We start from the raw sequence: 22,188 nt of genomic DNA, 5'->3' as shown, positions 1-22,188 counted from the left end.
CACAGCGCCCCTGCGTGGGCTTCGAACCACCAACTTCCCCGTTAACAGGATAATGTGCCGATCAGTTGCACCACAGAGACAAGCAACGACCAAAGACCATCCCTTCGGGGAGGCTATTAGTGATTTCAAAATTCAGCCTGCCCCGCCGAGAATTACAATTGTGGTCTATCAGTCTTAATTTTCACAAATAAAGCCTGGGACATTTACTGTGGAGACACTGGGGACAGTCTGATCCCACTCTCTGCAGACACATCCATGTCACGAGGAACTAGCTTTCTTACTCCGGGGCCGGCGCCCTTCCAGCCTTTCAGTGTTTTGCCCGTTCCCGAGTTCTCTCATTGGCTCGGAGGGGAGAAGGGGTTTGAATTCCTGATGTGCAGGAACGACAATTCTTTCAATGTCTCAGATCAGTTCATGTGCCGAGAACATCAGAGTCAACCTCCCGGCCTCTTCAACAAGGAGATGGTGTCTGGACTGTCTCTGCTCAATCGGACCGGTCATCTTTCATTCTCCTCTAAATCCGCTTCCCAAAGTGTTTCTAAAGGTTCACAAAGCTGGAGACTGGGATTTCTGTCTTGCTTCATGAACATTTTTACATTTCCTATATGATAATATTTTACCAAAATCTCTCCCCAAATATACGCCATGCTTCGTTTCCTGGGATGAGGAATTTCCATTTTGGCGAGACATGTTTGCAGATATTTAGGTGTTTCACCCCAAAAGATGAAATGAACTTTCAGTTAGCAATTGCAGGAGGAACTCAGCAGGTCAGGCAACATCTGTGGAAAGAGAATCAGAGGCAACATTTCAAAATTGTGTTTTCACCGACAGGTACTGTCAAACCTGCCGAGTTTCTCTTTTGGTCTCGTCTTCTCAGCAGACGCAGTCCCTAACGTGAGACATTAATTCAATTCCGAAACCCCTTCATGGAGAAGAATTCCGCTTGGGGAACATTTTCCTGACCCCATTAAAGTCGCACAGCTTCGAAGCCAAAGAAAGGCAGCGAACACACCGCCCCTGGGTGGGCTCGAACCACCAACCTTTCGGTTAACAGCCGAACGCGCTGACCAATTGCGCCACAGAGACAGGCGCGGTGGTGGGCTGCACCATCGCTTAGTGATTTTATAATTCAGCCTCCCCGCCTAGAATTACAATTGTCGTCTATCAGTTTTACTTTTCCAGAATCAAGCCTGGGAGATGTGTTGTGGAGATACCGGGGACAGTCTGCAGACACATCCATGTCACGAGGAACTAGCTTTCTTACTCCGGGGCCGGCGCCCTTCCAGCCTTTCAGTGTTTTGCCTGTTCCCGAGTTCTCTCATTGGCTCGCAGGGGAGAAGGGGTTTGAATTCCTGATGTGCAGGAACGACAATTCTTTCAATGTCTCAGATCAGTTCATGTGCCGAGAACATCAGAGTCAACCTCCTGGCCTCTTCAACAAGGGGACGGTGTCTGGACTGTCTCTGCTCAATCAGACCGGTCATCTTTCATTCTCCTCTAAATCCGCTTCCCAAAGTGTTTTGAAAGGTTCACAAAGCTGGAGACTGGGATTTCTGTTTTGCTTCATGAACATTTGAACATTTTTCCATTTCCTAACTGACAATATTTTGCCAAAATCTATTCCAATTGTACGCCTTGCCTCATGTCCAGGGATGAGGAATTTCCATTTTGGGGAGACATTCCCAAGGTGGAGAATGTTCGCTTTGGAGCAAAGAAGGAAAACTGAGATTTCCTGGGGCTGTTGGTCACGATGGGAGAAGAAGCGGTGGGAATGGGCAGATTAATGATCAGAAGAACCAATTGCCACTGACCAGAGTCAGTTACCAGAGGACAGGGATTGAAGTTCTTGAATGAAAAGCAGCACTTGTGCCTAATAAACACAGAGAATACTGCAGAAAGCCAACGGGTCGAGCAGCATCTGTGGAAAGGGAAACAGAGCTGACGTTGTGAGTCTGGTACGTTGTTTGTTCGGAACCCGAGTTTCCCGCATGGCAATCAATTCCCAGACATGAGAAAACGGGTCTTTATTGAGACGGGTTTTGTGAAGTTTGAGCGATAATGCAACCAACAGGAAGTCATTTAAAATCGCCAGCGAAGAAAGCATAGCCAGCAGGTTACCACCCTGGGCGGGGAGCCCCAAAGGATCTCTACGCCAACACCTTAAGTGTTCGGCCACAACTACACGCCCAAAGTTGTGGTCTAAACTTTCTCATGGAATAGTTCGAACAGGAAAGGTGAGTATTGGGATTGTCCTGTCCGCTCCATAGCCCCAACGTTTCCTGTTCCCCTGGATTTGATCAGGACAGAGGAGGCTGGTGGGAGATCGAATTGAACTAAACACATTGATGAGAGATAGAGCGGCTGGGAAGGATCCATTCCCATGCGTAGAGAGATTAATAATCAGGGCCGAAAATAAGGAGCCACTTCAAGAAATTTGGGGTTCATTCAGTATGACTGTTCACAGAAAATTGTGATGAAAGTCTCTCGAGTTATTTTGATGAGAAGTGTTGATTATGCTAATACAATCGATAGGATGAACGTAGATTGGTAAATGTATTTGGAGCAGTCCTCGTTATAGCATCGCACTCTTGTTTCATTGATTCGACCCTCCTCATCTCTATGTGCAGGAATTGCTCCCCAGCCTATGTCGCAACTCTGTAACAAAATGCATCAAAATCACTTAGTAAAGCCTGAGTACCAGATCAGGTCACAATCCAGTGGTTCCATGAGCTTTGAAAGTAACATAAAACGGACCATAGCAACGATTGCTCTGAGATAATCTGGGTGACGAAGTTTCTTAATTTCTTTCCTCGAAATGAATCACATCTTACTCATTTCAGTGTTCTTTAATATGGACTGGTATTAATTCCCATAGCACTTGATCGTTCTAATTCTGTGATTGAGCCATTTATTGGCCTCGAGACATGAGTAGAATCTGTCAATTTTCAAGTGCCACCGTTAACGCACAACTACAAACTTGTCTCCCGTTCACTCTCAGCTTTCCCTCATAACCGAGCAACGGGGACAGGAAGAAAAGGAACGGGAGTAAAAGTCAGTTTGAATATGATTAGATTGCCAGTTGAAGAAAGAGCGAATGTTCCGCACAAAAGCAAAGTTTCACGGGAACATTGCACAATATGGATATCAAACTCATGACCTCACAATAAAAATCGTTTGTTCTACTACTGAGGTATTCGAACATATAGTCAGGGTGTGACGAGTTATTTTATCAAGGCCAAATAACTTCTTACAATTACGAAAATAAATACATTTATCAGCAGAAGTCCACAGCTTCAATGCTTTCTGCTCAAACCTCAGGTAAATCATTAAGATTCCACTTCCTTTTTGCTTCTTTCTCAACGCTAACATCCAGTTTCTTCAGTTTCTCTTATTGAAAGTAAAGTTGTTTGTCTTTTTTTTGCCTTTTTTAGAAAGCAAATTCGCTTCAATATCAACAAAACTTTCAGGCAAACCTGACACACAAACTCGCTACCACATATCCCCAATTCTCACTTTCAGATTTGCAAAGGTCTATAAAATAAAGTAAGCAGTTGAGCACGTTTAGAAAGTAGATGACTGACATTTATGGGTGAGTCGCTTGGGTCTTTGCCAACGCTGCTCGCAGGTTTCGTGATCAGGACATAATCTCCCTCAGTTTTGCTGAGCCTGTGCTTGGTTCATTGGGAGATTAGGCCCGGGTTGCAGTCGACCCCGACTTACGTTACATTGTTGTTTTTCACTGGCAGCAAAAGATTAGAGATTATAGGACCAGAACATTGCTGCTTTCTATTTTTTCCTGTGTCGTTCCATCTGGGACTGAGGAAAGCGAATCATTATCGGGAAAACAAGAACATTACGTTTCTAAAGATTCAAGTGCAGGAATTCAATCAGTTATCTGTTCTGTGACTGTGTTTGTCCGAATATTGGTATAAGATGTCTGGGTGTGTCTGTATTCGATATTTCAAGAACAAATAACTGGAGAATATTTTCTTGCAGATCGTGTCCCCAATAACAGGCCGGAAATGCGCAACAAGGAAACGGTTAAGATTATAGGAATATGAGTAGGCCATTTAGCCCCTCAAGTGTGTTCCAACATTCAAAGAAATCATGACTGATCAGAGGCCTAACTCCATTTATCTGTCTTTGGCCCATGTCCCGTAATACCTTTCCTGAACAAAAAAAAATCTGTTTCGGATTTAAAGCTGACAAATTATCCTGTACCCACTGCCGTTTATGTAGGATATTTCCAAACATCTGACAAACTCATTGTGTAGAAGTGCTGCTGAACATGTGCCCTGAAAAGTCTGGACCTAATTCTATAATTTTGCTCCATTTCGACTTACAACTATTTTGGTGAACAGCTGGACTTGCTGACTAAATGCACCATAGAGTCTGACATGTAAAAAAACAGTAAGATCACGAAACCCGAGTGTTAGCGAATTCCAGCTTCAGACTACAATTACTGAAATAGCAATTGTCCTTTATCAGTGTGACTTTACCAAAATAAAGGCTGGGACATTCATTGTAAACAGTCTGACCACAGACACTGCAGACACACTCATGTCACAGAAACCACCCCTGTGTGGGGATACAAACAGAGTGGTATGGCAGCCTGTCTGCAATTTCGTTCGTTTCACTTGCATTGTCACTTTTGTCTCTCTTTAGAAACACGAACTGACTGAGCGGAATACCGTCTTTCTCAGCCGTAATCATACAGTTCTTTTATAGCACTATCACTGCTTTAAGTATTGGTCGAGTAATTCGGGAACGTGGTTTAGAAGCCGATGGCTCTCACCGTGTTCAAATTTTACCAAATGTCTGCAGAAATCATTAGCCAACATCGGGAAAAAGTGCTTCCAGACATTCCTGAGGAATTTCGGGGTTTGATAGGCCTTGAACTTCAGTGGAAGGAAGGGAAGCCCCGATGCAGGGGCTGCCTGACCCTCTTTAAAAAACTGTCACCAGAAATTCCAGCCGCAACACGACGTCATAGGACATGCCCAGTGATGGCCTGCAGCTATTGTGACGCAATAATGATACTGGCCCCAGGAACAAGAATGTGTATTCGGCATGGGTCACGTGATACAGAATCCAAAAACTAGTTTTCAGAACATCTGCTTCTCATTCTGTATCCCAGGACCCGGGCGGGTCTCCACTGGCGGATAATTACACCATTCTGTTTTTAAATTTGGCTCGAACACCCTAGTGGCCAGGGACAAGCATTACCCTCCTCAACAAAGGGGACAGAGATCAGAACACCACCCTGAACTCCACAAGTGTGTAACCTCAACTTTCTACATTGGGCCAGTATATCATTGTGATGATATTTAGTTCACATCTTCAAATATTTGTTGGGGTAGCAGGTGAGGAGGGAAAGCTGCAAAAAATGCCACGCGGCAGCCTTTCCAGACAAGTTTTCAGGTTTTCATCTGGTGTGTGACATACACGTTCGAGATTGAAATCAAAAGATCTTCACTACTCTCGTGAAATATGTTGTTGCGAAGATGTATCGCTGTTGTGCAAATATTAACGTTGTCTAAATTCCAAAATTCTGCTTTTCGAACTGTGATTTCGCTCAGAATTGCATAATTTCAAAAATCACCATGTTCAAACGTAAACACAGTGCCCACAGAAAGAATTAGCCATCCCAATACTTCCCGATGCAGGGCTGCCTGACCCTCAGGGAGGTTTCTTTGATAAACTGTGTCCAAGCGTTCCGGCCGCACGTCATCGGACATGCACGACGATGGCATGCAGGTATTGTGACACAATAATGATGCAGGCCCCTGGAACATGAATATGAATTAGCCGTGGGTTACGTGGTAGTGAATCATTCAAACGAATGTTATTCCATGTCCAGGGATTTATTTGAGGGATGAGGTAAATGGGCAAGAGTTACACCTGGGGTTCACTCTTCCTTCACTCCCATCACCCGCCCATAGCCCAATGACACCTTGTCCTGCAAAGGCCGAAATTGGAACCCCTGCCCGTTCCCCCCACCCTCCTCAGTATTCAAGGGCCCGAACATACCTACGACGTGAAGCAACAGTTTACCTGCACATTCTACAGCCAAGACTACAGCATTCGCTGCTCACAATGTGGTCTCGTCAACATTGGAGAAACGAAGCGGGTGACTGCTTCGCAGAACATCGAGGTTCTGCCCGCAAAAAGGCCCTGAGCTTCCAGTTGCCTGCCACTTCAGCACACCACCCTGTTCCCTGTCCAGCATCTCTGTCTCAGGCTTGTTGCAGTGTTCCAGCAGAACAATTTTACACTTGGGGACACTATAGTCGTCCTCAATATTGAATTCAATAATTTTAGAGCCTGAACTTCCCCACATCTTAGCCCCCTACCACGCACACAAGGCCTTGTTGTCACGTAGTCTGCCAGTACACACCAACTATTCTTAGCCCTTAACAGTTTCCTTACACAGCTATTCACCCTCCCAGACAGATCGCTATCAACTCCTTTGTCTGTCCAATCATTCTTGTCTCACTTTGGGCTCTATCCCTATCTACCATTTACTCCGCCGCCTTCCTCCCACCCTCCCATCTGCATAGTAACCGACATTTTCCTAATCATCACCAGCTCTGTGGAAGGGTCACCGGATTCTTCTTCACAGAAGCTGCCAGACCTGCTGAGCTTTTCCAGCAACTACTGATTTTGTTTCTGAAATACAGCATCCGCAGTTTTTATTCAGAAAGAGTTGCAAATTGGTTCGAGAGACAGAGTGAGAGAGTGAGTGAGACAGAACAGCCATGAACCGTTGGCCTCCGTTCTCAATCATAACGTAAAATCATTGCAGTCCGATCACTTCCCTCAACCCCGCGTCGTGTTGGCTTGTGACGCAACGGGAGCACGTCTACCTGCTGCTTACAAGATTGCGCGTTCAAATCACATCAAGCTCAGTGGGGCGCAATTTCTGCTGCTTCAAATCAAGAAGTTAGATCTCACGCTGCTGGTGTCGAGGCTGTGTAAACATAACCTTTGGATAAATTGCCACCTTATGTTGGTCCAACTGTCAGTTCATTCAGAATCACAGAATGTGTCACAGTCCACCTTTGCTCTGCTGCTTCTCCAAAATGAGCAATGTACCTTTATTCGTATCGTAATCTTGCCTTCTCCCTGTATATCTCTGCATTGTTACTTTGACCATGACCACCCCGAAATCCCTTTTGTGTCCATTGAATCTGCCTCTCTGTCACTGTCAGGCAGCCTTTCCTGATCCCAGCCACTCCCTCTGTGAAAACGTTCCACTTAATATCCGTTCTCCCCGTGTCTGCGTGGGTTTCCTCCGGGCGCTCCGGTTTCCTCCCACAGTCCAAAGATGTGCAGGTCAGGTGAATTGGCCATGCTAAATTGCCTGTAGTGTTAGGTAAGGGGTAAATGTAGGGGTATGGGTGGGTTGCGCTTTGGCGGGTCAGTCTGGACTTGTTGGGCTGAAGGGCCTGTTTCCACACTGTAATGTAATGTAATCTAATCTTAATATCACTTTTCCTACTCTTCCCAATGACTTTTAGTCTCTGCCTATTCACTTTCGATCCTTTCAGGCGTGAGAGCATTTTCACCAAAGCGGGAATCATACGCCTAGACCACCATACCATACACGGTGGGCCCTCTCACCTCCTGAAGCAGCTGGGACTTGCTCACTGTGGAGTACATTCTACATTCCTCCAAGAATTGCATGCAGCGAGAGTTTCTACAACATCTGCTTCTCATTCTGTCTCCCAGGACCCGGGCTATTTCCATTGGTGGATAATTGCACCATTCTGTTTCTGAATTGTTCTCTCACACCCGAGCGGACAGGTACAAGCATTATCCTCCACAACAAAGGGAACAGAGAACAGGAAAGCACCACATGTGCGTCACCTCAACTTCCTATGTTGGGCCAGTATATCAGTGTGAGATATTTAGTTCGCATCTTCAAAGGCAAGACACAGAACATAGCACCAGTGTAGGGGAAAGCTGCTGAAGGAAACATCGAGAGGAGAGTCGAGGATGGCTTCGACCCATCGACTCCAAGATTAGTTGTGAATTTCACTGTTTGTTAATCTTCCCAGATGCACTCCGATGTCCAGCGATACACGAATTCAAACAGCAAAGGCGGGAACTGTGCAGGTTCTCTCTCCCTCTCTCTGTCTCCTGCACTGTCCTCACACTGTCCTTTGTCTGCTCTTCTCCCCATTAAAACAGCTGTTATTTTGTCTTTTTTTCCAAAAGTTCCAAAACAATGCAACAGCATATAAAACAGTAATTGCTGCTTCTGGAATGGGAGGAAATCGCCTCCAACACTTAAAATACCTCAAAAAAAGGAGCAGCTCTTATAGCCAGAAATTGTTCCCATCCTCCAACTTGGATTACCCAGAATCCGGTTCCCCATGGGAGACTGATTAGCAAGGTTAGGTCTCATGGAATACAGGGACAACTAGCCATTTGGTGCAGAACTGGCTCAAAGGTAGAAGACAGAGGGTGGTGGTGGAAGCTTTTTTTTTCTCAGACTGGAGGCCTGTGACCAGTGGAGTGCCACAAGGATCGGTGCTGGGCCCTCTACTTTTTGTCATTTACAGAAATGATTTGGATGCGAGCATAAGAGGTACAGTTAGTAAGTTTATAGATGACATCAAAATTAGAGGTGTAGTGGACAGCAAAGAGGGTTACCTCAGATTACAACAGGATCAGGACCAGATGGACCAATGGGCTGAGGAGTGGCAGATGGAGTTTAATTCAGATAAATGCAAGGTGCTCCATTTTGGGAAAGCAAATCTCAGCAGGACTTATACACTAAATGGTAAGGTCCTCGGGAGTGTTGCTGAACAAAGAGACATTGGAGTGCAGGTTCATAGCTCCTTGTAAGTGGAGTCACACGTAGATAGGATAGTGAAGAAGGCGTTTGGTATGCTTTCCTTTATTGGTCAGAGTACTGAGTACAGGAGTTGGGAGGTCATGTTGCGGCTGTACAGGCATTGGTTAGGCCACTGTTGGAATATTGTATGCAATTCTGGTCTCCTTCCTATCGGAAAGATGTTGTGAAACATGAAAGGTTTCAGAAAAGATTTACAAGGATGTTGTCAGGGTTGGAGGATCTGAGCTACAGGGAGAGTCTGAACAGGCTGGGGCTGTTTTCCCTGGAGCGTCGGAGGCTGAGGGGTGACCTTATACATGTTTACAAAATTATGAAGGGCATAGATAGGATAAATAGACAAAGTATTTTCCCTGGGTTCGGGGAGTCCAAAACTAGAGGGCATAGGTTTAGGGTGAGAGGGGAATGACATAAAAGAGATCTAAGGGGTAACGTTTTCACGCAGGGGGTGGTACATGTGTGGAATGAGCTGCCAGAGGATGTGGTGGAGGCTGGTACAATTGCAATCTTTAAGAGGCATTTGGATGGGTATGTGAATAGGAAAGGTTTGGAGGGATTTGTGTCGGGTGCTGGCAGGTGGGACTAGATTGAGTTGGGATATCTAGTCGGCATGGACGGTTTGGACCGAAGGGTCTGTTACCATGCTGTACATCTCGATGACTCTATGACCTCTGGGTTATGGGCCCAGCACGCTCCCGCTATGCCACTCTGCTGTGCTGCATGGCAGTTTTTCCAGAGAAGTATTCAACTTTTCATCTGGACTGTGGCATGCACGTTCGAGATTGATGTCAAAAGATCTTCACTGCTGTCGGGTCATATGTTGTTGCACAGACATATCGATGTTTTGCAAACTTAACTTTGTCTAAATTCCCACATTCTGCTTTTCGAACTGTGATTTCGAAATTTAAGCAGAAGGAAGGGAAGTTTGCATCGAGGCCGTTTAATATGGAGAAGTGTTCCCCATGTAAACTGAGAATGGGTGGCCATCCCATGTTTCCCGATGCAGGGCTGCCTGACCCACAGGGAGGTTTCTTTGATAAACTGTCCCTTAGACTTCCAGCCGCATCGTGACGTCATTGCACACGAGAGTGGGAAGGCAGAATTGCGGGAGATGGATCGGACCCGGTTGAAACGAAGTGCAGACTGGGTGACTGCTTGACAGAGCATCCATATTGTGTTCGCCAGAAAGATGGATTGTTATTCCCAATCGGTGATAACAAGTCGACAACAATAACATCAGGCAGCACTTGCTTTGCAATATCGTGCTCATAGATCTCACTTCCAGTTGAGCAAAGATCACTCAACTCCGGATCTCTTCATGTTCCTGGTGCAAACATGGGGCAAACAGCTGAATACTTCTCTGGAAAAGCTGCCATGCAGCATAGCAGAGTGCCATAGCGGGAGCGTGTTGGGCTCATAACCCAGCAGTCGATGGGTCGAAGCCATCCGCGATGCTCCTCTCGATGTTTCCTTCAGCAGCTTTCCCCTACACTGGTGCTATGTTCTGTATCTTGCCTTTTAAGATGCGAACTAAATGTCTCACACCGATATACTGGCCCAACATAGGAAGTTGAGGTGACGCACATGTGGTGCTCTCCTGTTATCTGTTCCCTTTGTTGAGGAGGATAATGCTTGTCCCTGTCCGCTCGGGTGTGAGAGAACAATTCAGAAACAGAATGGTGTAATTATCTGCCAGTGGAGATAGCCCGGCTCCTGGGAGACAGAATGTGAAGCAGATGTTCTGGAAACTGTTGCATCCTTGCAATTATTGAAGGAATGTAGAATGTATTCCATAGTGACCAAGTCCCAGTTGCTTCGGGAGGTGAGAGGACCCACGATGTATGGTGGAGTCGTCCAGGCAGATGATTCCCGCTTTGGTGAAAATGCTCCCACGCCTGAAAGGATTGAAAGTGAATAGGCAGAGACTGAAAGTCAGTAGGAAAAGTGACATTAAGAAGAACGTTTTCGCAGAGGGAGTGGTTGGGATCAGGAAAGGCTGCCTGACAGTGACAGAGAAGCAGATTCAATGGACACAAAAAGGGATTTCGGGGTGGTCATGGTCAAAGGAACAAAGCAGAGACTGACAGGGAGAAGGCAAGCTTACGGTACGAAAAAAGACACTATCTTGCTCATTGCAAAGAAGCAGCAGAGCTCGGGTGGGCTGCGGCACATTCTGTTATTCTAAGTTGAAACAGCAGGAATGGAGCTCCTATGTAGCACACTGAGGCTGACACCATTTGAACATTCAACTTTTTGGTTTGCAGTTAGACGCGCTCCTGTTGCGCCACAAGCCACAAGCCCTTACTACAATAATCGGACTGCAATGATTTTACTTTATGATTAGAACGGAGACCAACGGTTCATGGCTGTTCTTCTCACTCACTCTCTCACTCTGTCTCTCAAACCAATTAGCAACTCTTTCTGAATAAAAACTGCGGATGCTGTATTTCAGAAACAAAAACAGAAGTTGCTGGAAAAGCTCAGCAGGTCTGGCAGCTTCTGTGAAGAAGAATCCGGTGACCCTTCCACAGAGCTGGTGATGATTAGGAAAATGTCGGTTAATATGCAGATGGGAGGGTGAGAGGAAGGTGGGCGGAGTAAATGATAGATAGGGATAGAGCCCAAAGTGAGACAAGAATGGTTGGACAGACAAAGGAATTGATAACGAACTGTCTGGGAGGGTGAATAGCTGTTAAAGGAAAGTGTTAGTCGTTAATAATAGGTGGTGTGTAATGGCAGACTACGTGATAACAAGGCCTTGTGTGCGTGGTACGGGGCTATGATGTGGGGAAGTTCAGGCCTTAAAATTATTGAATACAATATTGAGGACGACTGTAGGGTCCCCAAGTGCAAAATTGTTCTGCTCGCACACTGCAACAAGCCTGAGACAGTGATGCTGGACAGGGAACAGGGTGGTGTGCTGAAGTGGCAGGCAACTGGAAGCTCAGGGTCTTTGTGTGGGCAGAACCTAGATGTTCTGCGAAGCAGTCACCCGCTTTGTTTCTCCAATGTTGACGAGACCACATTGTGACCAGCGAATGCAGTAGTCTTGGCTGTGGTAAGTGCAGGTAAAGTGTTTCTTCACGTCGAAGGTATGTTCGGGCCCTTGAATACTGAGCAGGGTGGGGGAAACGGGCAGGTGTTCCAATTTCGGCCGTTGCCGGACAAAGTGCCATGGGGCTATGGGCGGGTGATGGGAGTGAAGGAAGAGTGAACCCGGGTGTAACGCTTGCCCATTTACCTCATCCCTCAAATAAATCCCTGGACATGGAATAACATTCGTTTGAATCATTCACTACCACGTGACCCACGGCTAATTCATATTATGTTCCCGGGGCCTGCATCATTATTGTGTCACAATAGCTGCAGGCCATCATCGTGCATACCCAATGACGTGCGGCCGGAATGCTTGGACACAGTTTATCAAAGAAACCTCCCTGAGGGTCAGGCAGCCCTGCATCAGGAAGCATTGGCATGGCTAATTCTTTCTGTGGGCACTGTGTTTACGTTTCAACTTGGTGATTTTTGAAAGTGTGTAGTTCTGAGCGAAATCACACTTCGAAAAGCAGAATGTTGGAATTTAGACAACGTTAATATTTGCACAACAGCGATACATCTTCACAACAGCATATTTCACGAGAGGAGTGAAGATCTTTTGGCATCAATCTCGAACGTGCATGTCACACGCCAGATGAAAAGCTGAAAATTTTTGTCTGGAAAGGCTGTTTGCATAGCATAGCGGAGTGTTGCATCGGGACCGTGTTGGGCCCAGAACCGGAGGTTGATGGGTAGAAGCCATCCTCTGCTATCCGCTCAGTATCATCTTTTGCAGCTTTCCCTCCTCACCCGCTACCCCAACAAATGTTTGAAGATGTGAACTAAGTATCATCACAATGATACACTGGCCCAACGTCGAAAGTTGAGGTTACACACTTGTGGAGTTTAGGGTGGTGTTCTTCTGATCTCTGTCCCCTTTGTTGAGGAAGGTAATGCTTGTCCCTGGCCACTCGGGTGTTCGAGCCAAACTTAAAAACAGAATGGCGTAATTATCCGCCAGTGGAGACCCGCCCGGGTCCTGGGAGACAGAATGAGAAGCAGATGTTCTGAAAACTATTTTTTGGATTCAGCACCACGTGACCCATGCCGAATACATATTCATGTTCCTGGGGCCAGCATCATTATTGCGTCACAATAGCTGCAGGCCATCACTGCGCATGTCCGATGACGTCGTGTTGCGGGTGGAATTTCTGGTGAGAGTTTTTTAAAGAGGGTCAGGCAGCCCCTGCATCGGGGCTTCCCTTCCTTCCACTTAAGTTCAAGGCCTATCAAACCGAAATTCCTCAGGTATGTCTGGAAGCACTTTTTCCCGATGTTGGCTAATGATTTCTGCAGACATTTGGTAAAGTTTGAACACGGTGAGAGCATCGGCTTCCAAACCACGTTCCCGAATTACTCGACCAATAATTAAAGAGGTGATAGTGCTATAAAACCATCGTATGATTACGGCCGAGAAAGACTGCATTTCGCTCAGTCAGTTCGTGTTTCTAAATCGAGACAAAAGTGACAATGCAAGTGAAACGAACGAAATTGCAGACAGGCTGCCATACCACTCTGTTTGTATCCCCACACAGGGGTGGTTTCTGTGACATGGGTGTGTCTGCAGTGTCTGTGGTCAGACCGTTTACAATGAATGTCCCAGCCTTTATTTTGTTAAAGTCACACTTGTAAAGGACAATTGCTATTTCTGTAATTGTAGTCTGAAGCTGGAATTCGCTAACACTCGGGTTTCGTGATCTTACTGATTTTTTTGCATCTCAGACTCTTTGGTGCATTTAGTCAGCAAGTCCGGCTGTTCACCAAAATAGTTGTAAGTCGAAATGGAGCAAAATTGTAGAATTAGGGCCAGACTTTTCAGGGTACATGTTCAGAAGCACTTCGACACATTGAGTTTGTCAGATGTTTGGAAATATCCTACATAAATGGCAGTGGGTACAGGATAATTTGTCAGCTTTAAATCCGAAACAGATTTTTTTTGTTCAGGAAAGGTATTAAGGGACATGGGCCAAAGACAGATAAATGGAGTTAGGCCTCTGATCAGCCATGATTTCTTTGAACGTTGGAACACACTTGAGGGGCTAAATGGCCTACTCATATTCCGATGTTCCTATAATCTTAACTGTTTCCTTGTTGCACATTTGCGGCCTGTTATCGGGGGCACAATCTGCAAGAAAATATTCTCCAATTATTTGTTCTTGAAATATCGAACACAGACACACCCAGGCATCTTATACCAATATTCGGACAAACACAGTCACAGAACAGTTAACTGATTGAATTCCTGCACTTGAATCTTTAGAAACGTAATGTTCTTGTTTTCCCGATAATGATTCGCTTTCCTCAGTCCCAGATGGAACGACACAAGAAAAAATAGAAAAGCAGTAATGTTCTGGTCCTATAATCTCCAATCTTCTGCTGCCAGTGAAAAACAACAACGCAACTTAAGTCGGGGTCGACTGCAACCCGGGCCTAATCTCCCAATGAACCAAGCACAGGCTCAGCAAAACTGAGGGAGATTATGTCCTGATCACGAAACCTGCGAGCAGCGTTGGCAAAGGCCCAAGCGAGTTACCCATAAAAGTCAGTCATCTACTTTCTAAACGTGCTCAACTGCTTAGTTCCTTTATTTTATTGACCTTTGCAAATCTGAAAGTGAGAATTGGGGATATGTGGCAGCGAGTGGCTATTTGTGTGTCAGATTTGCCTGTCAGTTTTGTTGATATTGAAGCGAATTTGCTTTCAAAAAAAGGCAAAAAAAAAGACAAACAACTTTAAATTCAAGAAGAGAAACTGAAGAAACTGGATGTTAGCGTTGAGAAAGAAGCAAAAAGGAAGTGGAATCTTAATGATTTTCCTGAGTTTTGAGCAGAAAGCATTGGAGCTGTGGACTTCTGCTGATCAATGTATTTGCTTTCGTAAAGTTTAAAAAGTTATTTCGCCTTGAGAAAAGAACTGGTCACACCCTGACTATATGTTGGAATACCTCAGGAGTAGAACAAAAGATTTTTATTCTGAGGTCGTGAGTTTGACATCCATATTGTGCAATGTTCCCGTGAAACTTTGCTTTTTGTGCGGAACATTCGTTCTTTCTTCAACTGGCAATCGACTCATATTCAAACTGAGTTTTACTCCCGTTCGTTTTCTTCCTGTCCCCGTTGCTCGGTTATGAGGGAAAGCTGAGAGTGAACGGGAGACAAGTTTGTAGGTGTGGCTTAACGGTGGCACTTGAAAATTGACAGATTCTACTCATGCATCGAGGCCAATAAATGGCTCAATCACAGAATTAGAACGGTCAAGTGCTATGGGAATTAATACCTGTCCATATTAAAGAACACTGAAATGAGTAAGATGGGATTCATTTCGAGGAAAGAAATAAAGAAACTTCGTCACCCAGATTATCTCAGAGCAATCGTTGGCTATGGTACGTTTTATGTTAGTTTCAATGCTCATGCAACCACTGGATTGTGACTTGATCTCGTACTCAGGCTTTAATAAGTGATTTTGATGCATTTTGTTACAGAGTTGCGACATAGGCTGGGGAGCAATTCCTGTACATAGAGATGAGGAGGGTCGAATCATCTGAACAAGAGGGCGATGCTATAACGAGGACTGTTACCAAATACATTTACCAATCTACGTTCATCCTATCGATTGTATTAACATCACCAACACTTCTCATCAAATAACTCGAGAGACTTTCATCACAATTTTCTGTGAACAGTTCGACATTAGCTTTGCTGGATGAACCCCAAATTTCTTGAAGTGGCTCCTTATTTTCGGCCCTGATTATGAATCACTCTTCACATGGGAATGGATCCTTCCCTCCCGCTCTATCTCTTATCAATGTGTTTCGTTCAATTCGATCTCCCATCAGCCTCCTCTGTCCTGATTAAATCCAGGGAACAGGGTTGGGGCTGTGGCGCGAACAGAGACAAGCCCAGTACTCACATTTCCTGTTAGAACAATTCCATGAGATATTTTAGACCACAACTTTGGGCGTGTAGTTGTGGCCGAACACTTAAGGTGTTGGCGTAGAGATCCTTTGGGGCTCCCCACCCAGGGTGGTAACCTGCTGACTATGCTTTCTTCGCTGGCGATTTTAAATGACTTCCTGTTGGTTGCATGATCGCTCAAACTTCACAAAACCCGTCTCAATAAAGTCCCGTTTTCTCATGTCTGGGAATTGATTGCCATGCAGGAAACTCGGGTTCTGAACAAACAACGTATCAGACTCACAACGTCAGCTCTGTTTCCCTTTCCACAGACGCTGCTCGACCCGTTGGCTTTCTGCAGTATTCTCTGTGTTTATGAGGCTGCTTTACATTCAAGAACTTCAATCCCTGTCCTCTGGTAACTGACTCTGGTCAGTGGCAATTGGTTCTTCTGATCATTAATCTGCCCATTCCCACCGCTTCTTCTCCCATCATGACCAACAGCCCCAGGAAATCTCCAGTTATCCTTCTTTGCTCCAAAGCGAACATTCTCCACCTTGGGAATGTCTCCCCAGAATGGAAATTCCTCATTCCGAGACATGACGCAAGGCATACAATTGGGAAGAGATTTTGGCAAAATATTGTCAGTTAAGCAATGGAAAAATGTTCATGAAGCAAAACAGAAATCCCAGTCTCCAGCTTTGTGAACCTTTAGAAACACTTTGGGAAGTGGATTTAGAGGAGAATGAAAGATGACCGGTCCGATTGAGCAGAGACAGTCCAGACACCGTCCCCTTGTTGAAGAGGCCGGGAGGTTGACTCTGATGTTCTCGGCACACGAACTGATCTGAGACATTGAAAGAATTGTTGTTCCTGCACATCAGGAATTCAAACCCCTTCTCGCCTCCAAGCCAATGAGAGAACTCGGGAACAGGCAAAACACTGAAAGGCTGGAAGGGCGACGGCCCCGGAGTAAGAAAGCTAGTTCCTCGTGACATGGATGTGTCTGCAGACTGTCCCCGGTATCTCAACAAGATATCTCCCAGGCTTGATTATGGAAAAGTAAAACTGATAGACGACAATTGTAATTCTGGACGGGGAGTCTGAATTATAAAATCACTAAGCGATGGTGCAGCCCGCGTCTACGACTGTCTCTGTGGCGCAATTGGTCAGCGCATTCAGCTGTTAATCGAAAGGTTGGTGGTTCGAGCCCACCCAGGGGCGGTGTGTTTGATGCTCTTCTTTGGCTTCGAAGCTGTGCGCTTTTAATGGGGTCAGGAAAATGTTCCCCAAATGGAAATCTTCTCCACAGAGGGGTTTCGGAATTGAATTAATGTCTAACGTAAGGGACTGCGTATGCTAAGAAGACGAGACCAAAAGAGAAACTCGGCAAGTTTGACAGTACCTGTCGGAGAAAACACAATTTTAAAATGTTGCCTCTGATTCTCTTTCCACAGATGTTGCCTGACCTGCTGAGTTCCTCCTGCAATTTCTAACTGGAAGTTCATTTCATCTTTTGGGGTGAAACACCTAGATATCTGCAAACACCATGTGCAGATATTTAACCCTTTCGAATCACTGTGAAGTGATTGGATTCAAACAAACTCTGTGATGATTCACTCTTTCTCAGCTCCACAGGCAGACAGACCTGGGAAGTCAAGCTGTCAGTGTGGTTCTGTATTCGTGGGCCGAGTGGTTAATGCGATAGACTTGAAATCCATTGCGGTTTCCCCACGCAGGTGTGAACCCTTCCGAGTAAAAAATGAGAAATGTCGTCGAAAAGAAAGGGAGCTTGCTCCCCGGCTTCTTCTTTAAGATTCAAATCAGTGGTGGGGGAAAAATATTTCACTCAAATTGGGACTGGTGGGAATCTGCAACCGACTGCCTGTTCGGGTGAAACAAGCAGATACCCGCAGAGCTTCTTTTGAGGCTATGAGCAAAGTGTTTGGAAATGAGACTAGAACAGTGAGGTGCTTGAAATCGTGATCTAAATGAAGCAGGCACCTGAGGACAAGGGTGTTTCCTTTGCCAGTGAAAGATACTGCTTCACAAAGTTGGGCCTGTGGAAGGGAATCAGTGACGGTGATTATCTTTGGTTGTTCACCTTGTTAATGTTCCCATTGCTGCGCATGTCCGTTTTGGCGTCAGAACTCTGCAGCATGGCGGCGTTAGATACCCACAAGGCCTGGGCGCAATGGATGATGCATCTGACTCCACCTCCCTGTTTGAAATGCAGCTCACAGCTTCTTCACACACCCCAATTAATCTTTCTTATTGTCCTGAAGCCGGCACACGGTTTGAATTCCCGATCTGCGGGAATGAGAATCCTTTCACGGTCTCGCGTCAGTAAATGTCCCTGAGAACATCTGAGTCAACTCACAGCGCAGTCATATGAGGGGAAGCTGAAATAGCCCCACATGCTGCTCACGGGCACATTTTATTCTCCCCAACTCAACGCCTCAACCACTGCGGCTCCTGGCAGTGGAAAAGAAACAATCACCAAAACCCAGTCTAAGCTCTGTGAATCTTCAGAAAATCAGCAAACGTTCATCCCTTCGGATTTTCTATCCTGGGCTGAGAGGGATGGGTTTTGTCACTCTTTTGTAGGACATTGCAAGTGGATGTTTTGCAAAACAAGCACCACAATGCAATCTGTTTAATCAGGACCTGGATGTTTTCGGTCTTTGAATGTAAGTGTTGTGCTCCAGAACTTTGCTGTTCACAGTTTATAATACTTATCTTCCCAGTCCCCTGTATCACTTGTCGAAAATGTTTATTTTTTGTCTTGTAATCCTTTCACTGTCTGCTAATGAGAATAGCGTTTCTGTGTTTTACCTAAATTATCTTGGCCTTGCATACCTCAAGCCTCAAGCTACTTTCACGAGAAACCTTCTCCAGTTCAAAAGCCAACTGTTAATGATGGCTCTGTTTCTTGTCACGTGTCCAATTTCAGATCGATGTTGTTAATGTCCCTTATACTCATTCAGATCCAGGTTTCGCTCACAGGGCTAGAACAGAACTATCACCAAATACATTTACCAATCTACGTACATCCTATCGATTGTATTCGCATCATCAACGCTTCTCATCAAAATAACTCGAGAGACTTTCATCACAATTTTCTGTGAACAGTTCTACATTAGCTTTGCTGAATGAATCCCAAATTTCTTGAAGTGGCTCCTTATTTTCGGCCCTGATTATTAATCTCTCTACGCATGGGAATGGATCCTTCCCAGCCGCTCTATCTCTCATCAATGTGTTTAGTTCAATTCGATCTCCCATCAGCCTCCTCTGTCCTGATCAAATCCAGGGGAACAGGAAACGTTGGGGCTATGGCGCGGACAGGATAAGCCCAATACTCACCTTTCCTGTTAGAAGTATTCCATGAGAAAGTTTAGACCTCAACTTTGGGCGTGTAGTTGTGGCCGAACACTTAAGGTGTTGGCGTAGAGATCATTTGGGGCTCCCCGCCCAGGGTGGTAACCTGCTGGCTATGCTTTCTTCGCTGGCGATTTTAAATAACTTCCTGTTGGTTGCATTATCGCTCAAACTTCACAAAACCCGTCTCAATAAAGACCCGTTTTCTCATGTCTGGGAATTGATTGTCATGCAGGAAACTCGGGTTCTGAACAAACAACGTACCAGACTCACAACGTCAGCTCTGTTTACCTTTCCACAGATGCTGCTCGACCTGTTGGCTTTCTGCAGTATTCTCTGTGTTTATTAGGCACAAGTGCTGCTTTTCATTCAAGAACTTCAATCCCTGTCCTCTGGTAACTGACTCTGGTCAGTGGCAATTTGTTCTTCTGATCATTAATCTGCCCATTCCCACCGCTTCTTCTCCCATCATTACCAACAGCCCCAGGAATTCTCCAGTTATCCTTGTTTGCTCCAAAGGGAACGTTCTCAACCTTGGGAATGTCTCCCGAAAATGGAAATTCCTCATCCCTGGACATGAGGCAAGGCGTACAATTGGGAAGAGATTTTGGCAAAATATTGTCAGTTAGGAAATGGAAAAATGTTCAAATGTTCATGAAGCAAAACAGAAATCCCAGTCTCCAGCTTTGTGAACCTTTAGAAACACTTTGGGAAGCGGATTTAGAGGAGAATGAAAGATGACCTGTCCGACAGTCCAGACACCATCCCCTTGTTGAAGAGGCCGGGAGGTTGACTCTGATGTTCTGGGCACACGAACTGATCTGAGACATTGAAAGAATTGTCATTCCTGCACATCAGGAATTCAAACCCCTTCTCGCCTCCGAGCCAATGAGAGAACTCGGGAACAGGCAAAACACTGAAAGGCTGGAAGGGCGACGGCCCCGCAGTAAGAAAGCTAGTTCCTCGTGACATGGATGTGTCTGCAGAGAGTGGGATCAGACTGTTCAGTGTCTCCACAGTAAATGTCCCAGACTTTATTTGTGAAAATTAAGACTGATAGACCACAATTATAATTCTAGGCGGGGCAGGCTGAATTTTGAATTCACTAATAGCCTCCCCTAAGCGATGGCCTTTTGTGGTTGCCTGTTTGTGTGGCGCAATTGGCCAGCGCATTCAGCTGTTAACCGAAAAGTTGGTTGTTCCAGCCCACCCAGTGGCGGTGTGTTGGTTGCTCCTCCTTGGCTTGGGTTGTGTGCTTTTAATGGGGTCTATCAAACAATTTCCAGAACAGCTGCTTCTCATTCTATCTCCCTGCTTCCGTTTGTCCCGTCTCCAGGAACCGGGCCCTCTCTCCTGGCAGAAAATTAAACGGTTTTCTTTCGAAACTTTTCTCTGACACCTGTGTGACCAGTGACAAGTATTGCCCTCCTCAACATAGGGTACAGAGAACAGGAGAAGACCACGCAGACCTCCACGAGTGTGTCATCTCAACTCTGCATACTGGGCCTGTGTATCAATGTGAAATATTTATGTCGAAGTGTTTTGGGAAGCAGATGAGAAGGCGAGGTGCACAACAGTGCGCCGTTATACGGGAAAGCTGCTAAAGACGACATTGAGTGAATAGAAGAGATGGTTTCCTTTCTGGGTAATGCTCCCATCACGCACCCGCAGACATATCGCCGACGCGCAAATATAAACTCTGTCGAAATTCCAACATTCTGTTTTTTCGAACTGCGATTTCGCTCAAAAGCACATAATTTCAACACTCGCAAAATTCAAACTTTAACAAATTGCTCATAGATGTACTTTGCAGACACCTGGAAAAAGTTCTTCCAAACGTACCTGGGGAATTTCGGTCTGAGGGCTCTTGAACTTTAAGTACAATGACGGGAAGTTTGCCTCGAGGCTATGTAATGTGGAGATGTTTTCCCCATGTTAACTGATAGTGGTTGACCATCCCAGTGCTTCCCGATGCAGGGTTGCCCTGACCCACAGGGAGGTTTCTTTGATAAACTCTCCCGGGGGCTTCCAGCCGTACCGTGACGTCATAGGGCGAGTCCCCGGTGATGGCCTGCAGCTGCTGTGACACAATAATGATGCTGGCCCCGGAACATGAATACAAATTAGTTCGTGAGTCACGTGGTACTGAATTATTGGATGGAATGTTCTTTCAACTTCACGGATTTATATATGAGAGGAGGTAAGTGGGCAGGGTTACACCTCGGCTCCACTCTTCCTTCACTCTCAACACCCCACACCCACCTCCCATTGTCCCAAGGCACTTTATCCTCTAACCGCCGAATGTGTAACACCTGCCCATGTACCTGCTCCCTCCTGCATATCCAAGGGCTCGAACATACCCGCCAGGTGAAGCAGCACTTTACCTGCATATTTGCCACAACCTCGTCTCCTGCATTCGTTGCTCACAGTGTGGTTTCCCCAAAGTAGCATGAAGCATAAACTGGGTGACTGTTTCGCAGAACATCTCAATTCTGCCCGCAAAAAAGGCCCTGAGCTTCGGGTTGCCCGCCACTTTAACACGCCACACTGTTCCCTGGCTAACATCTCTGTCTCAGGCATGCAGCAGTGTTCCAGCAAAGCTCAGCTCCAGATGGAAGAACAACGCTTCATTTTCCACTTGAAGACCCTACATGCCCCCTGTCTTCAATATCGAGTTCCATGACTTTAGGGCCTGAAATCCGCCATGTCCTATTCTCTCCTATTCACGTAACGTCGTCCTTAGCAGCTTACCCGTCTAAGGGTGCTCTGTTCTGCACCTCGCCTTCTCATCTGCTTCCCAAAAAACTCAACATGAATATTTCACATTGATATACTGGCCCAATGTGCACAGTTGAGGTGACACACTCGTGGAGGTCTGCGTGGTTTTCTCCTGTTCTCTGTTGAGGAGGGCAATGCTTGTGGTCATGTTCAGATGCGCAGATTTACACGGAAAAGGCAAGA

At 45.7% G+C, this 22,188-nt stretch overlaps 1 long non-coding RNA gene and 1 other non-coding gene across 2 annotated transcripts in view; one reads left to right on the top strand and one right to left on the bottom strand.

Annotated features, from left to right (window-relative positions):
- Positions 1–22,188, top strand: part of LOC140460408 (uncharacterized) — a 180,089-nt gene that overhangs the window by 72,378 nt on the left and 85,523 nt on the right. The gene's annotated exons all lie outside the window — the stretch shown is intronic.
- Positions 1,013–1,086, bottom strand: trnan-guu (transfer RNA asparagine (anticodon GUU)). The gene has a single exon. It is a non-coding gene; the product is annotated as a tRNA-Asn (tRNA).

The sequence above is a fragment of the Chiloscyllium punctatum genome, chromosome 36 (assembly GCF_047496795.1).
Source record: "Chiloscyllium punctatum isolate Juve2018m chromosome 36, sChiPun1.3, whole genome shotgun sequence".
Lineage (NCBI taxonomy): Eukaryota > Metazoa > Chordata > Chondrichthyes > Orectolobiformes > Hemiscylliidae > Chiloscyllium > Chiloscyllium punctatum.
Note: the sequence above shows the minus strand (reverse complement) of the source record. Positions and strands in the feature narration are given on the sequence as shown.